Genomic DNA, 3,391 nt, shown 5'->3' on the forward strand with positions numbered 1-3,391 from the left:
CGAAACCCGGTTTCTAGCGTTGTAAGCCCGCAGACATACTGCTGTGTCACTGGGGGGGCGAAGGTCCAGACGTGATATATATATATTACTGAACACATGAACGCATTATAAAAGTGACAGTCAATTCCACTAATCAGCTCAAGGAGTCAGACAAGGCCTTTGTGGCGGCTGGTGCTGCTGACTGATTGTCCTTTAGTTAGACAGCAGATGAAGTTTGGATTATCTATATATGAAGTAAGTCGAAAGTTTATAACGTGGCCTATTAACCTACGTGTGCACAAGGAGCTGATCTGGTTGAAAATGTCTTTCGTGTCTTTGTCTTTGTGGTATGTTGTATCCACGAGATCTGTATATATATATATATATTCCCACACCTAAAACAAACACAGATCTGATATAATTACTGAGCCAGCACAAAATGTTATTATTACTGATTTGTGGCTTACAGGCTATCTCACTGGAAAATTCTGTGAGAAATTACTGAATTCGATGTTCAGATATGTCGACAATATTTGATCAAACAGTGATACGTAATAGGAGGGATAACAATCTATAAATGAACCTAAATGATGCTATGACAACGCCCTGTGCAAAACATGCGTAGTTTTGATGAATACTTTTGTGCGCAGATTTAATATTGGTATTTTCAAGCTTTAAGGCCTTTTAAGACACATAGGCTAAACGTCCAGAGCAGAGACCCCAAGGTTCGAGAGTAGTTATCCAGACGGAGGACCACCAGTTAACAGCATTTGCTCTGTATTATACAGCTACCAGTAGCTAAACAGATGGATTAACTATCACAGATATACCCCCCCCCCTCTCCAAGTTACAGCTGAAGTTTCAGAGCTTGTACAGCCCTTATAATGAACATCATGTTTACTGATGTCATACTGACGTTACTTGAAGAAAAAAAATGTGATGGAAATAAGAGCTGGATAAGTTTGTTTTGTTTTTTCAGGAAAAATAATATCTAATATATATTAGTGTCTAATTGTTCTTATGATTCTCAGCTTTATCATTTGGGTTACCGACGAGGAAGATTTATCGGGAGTGAGGTGGAAAAATGGAAATGAATCATGTGATTGAAACCAGTTTTTTCCTTAATATTTATCGAATAATAAATTGCTTTATTTTTTTATCGATTCAATCTGAAGTACCCATGAAAATTAACAGAATTATTTTAAAAATAAAAAAGGATTTAAGTTAAGAAATTCGCGAAACACCATTTCCTTTTGATGGGTATCAAGGATGGAAATATTAATTAGTCAGTACGTGAGTTTAAGCCTTTCACTCTCGAAACATATAAATACATAATTGAAAATATGTATAAGTATGGGTTTTATGGTATTCGTAAGAATATATTCGAGATATGATAAGCACTGAAACACTTGCGAAAACTGGCGCCCTACATCAAACTATTCTATGATCTTAAGAAAAGGTTTGGGGACAGACCTCGTTTGTGAGAAGGGAAGAATGTAGTATGATGAGTACTAATGGTTTAGAGCTTTAGCTTGACCGGTAGAACATTTTTTGTAGTGGTCCAGGATTCAAATCCCCTACACGAGAGACACAATAATTTAACTTACCACAATGGTCTTCATATGTTAATTATGGTTGACCTTAAAAGTCATTCATCATCAGAAAAGGGTTAATTTAATAAATAATAATGTTCGCCAAAACGTTTAAGATATGATGACCTACAGAAAAAAAGAAGAATCACTGAAATATCAAGTAAGTAAAATATCATATAACTATCTAATATCCATTAATATTGTAATTCCATTCGTCTCTTAGCGTCATCTGGTGGCTGTATAATAGACGTGGCATACTGTAGACTGTTGTTGAGCTTGAAGCTACACAATGGATTATCTGTGCTCTGCCTATTACGAGCATCGAAACCCGATTATATTCCATCCCAGCTGCCAGTGTGATAAATATTAGTTACTGATAAGAGTGATAAAGTGGAATATTTTCTATGACAATGGCCAATGAGATGAATAACGGTTTAAATTACCATAATTTATCGTTCAGATTTTTTATTTATATTGTGTGCTATAAATACTATATTCATAGAAGTAAAAAACTAGACACATATATATTCAAATAGATGTAAATAATATCGTTAAAGGTGTCATTACCCTTTTGAAAATGTTAAAAAAGAAGGTTCTTGTATTCACTCGGTCATGTATTCATTTCGTTTTTTTTCTTCTTCTCTAAATCAGAAAACAGTAAATTACCTGATAATTCATCAGGTTTGGGGGGGGGGAGGAACAGGTATGTCTTGTTACACTGCCGAATATTCGTGGAGGAACTTCATAAAACAGACTCACGTGAAGAAATTTGTTCAATTATTCGTGTTAACACAGCTAGGTTAACGACCCTGGCAAACGTTACTTTTTCATTAAATTACTTCAACATATTGAATCAGTTACGACTTATGAATTTATGACGTTTCTCAGATTGAGTCAACAACCTTTTAAGCTATCAAGAGAACCTATAACTTGTGTGTGTGTGTGTGTGTGTTTGATATAAGATCGAGTCGTTACTATTCGCTGTTAAATTCATGCGTCACATTTAAAATACACGTTTTAATTCAGAGCTGAAAACACAGACGTAGCAAAATACAATTTTTGCATCGCGTAACACATTTTTACAAACTTTTAAATGATGTTTACAATAACAACCAACGCTACATCCCATTCGCTGTTCGTGTTCACGTGCAGTCCTTTCTAATGAACTCCAAGTCTAGTTTTTCCAGATTCTTCGCTATCACACTGCTCGTCTAAAAGGAAACGTTATGTAACAGAAAGATTATACGCGTGGTTCTCACGCGCTAGTTGTGGAGTTCTTGGAAACCATTAAGATAATGAACAAAACTATCGGTAACAACGACGATGTCCAACTGATGACGCAAAAATACATTTTGAGCAATATAATCAAGAATGTTAGAACAATATACCAAATTAGCTAGAGTCATCACCAGGTTGATGTTTTGATGTGATATATATATATAGATAGTTTGATTTGATCAGAAGTTAATGATGATTATACAGAATTCTCCTTTCTGTGACCGTTTCCCCTCTAAATCCACGTGTTCAGATCCAGATGGAAACACGGTTACAAACACATTACCCAGTGAAGCAGCTAAAAGTTCGGATAAAATGAACCACACGAAAAAAAAAAAGAGTTGATTTCAATCACTATTAACGTGACATCATAATTTCTCAAACGGTAAAAATAACAATCCGCCATCTTTAGAGGGAAGGCGGATAGTCATTTAAGTCACGTGTGGGACTTCGCTAAGGGCCTGATTAAGGTTGACCCTGTGGTAGAGTCCTGGATTATGTTTGTTAGAGAGAAACTTTAAGCTATGGGTGTATTATAAGAGTGA

This window comes from Limulus polyphemus, unplaced genomic scaffold (genome assembly GCF_000517525.1).
Source record: "Limulus polyphemus unplaced genomic scaffold, Limulus_polyphemus-2.1.2 Scaffold9239, whole genome shotgun sequence".
NCBI classification, from domain to species: Eukaryota; Metazoa; Arthropoda; class Merostomata; order Xiphosura; family Limulidae; genus Limulus; species Limulus polyphemus.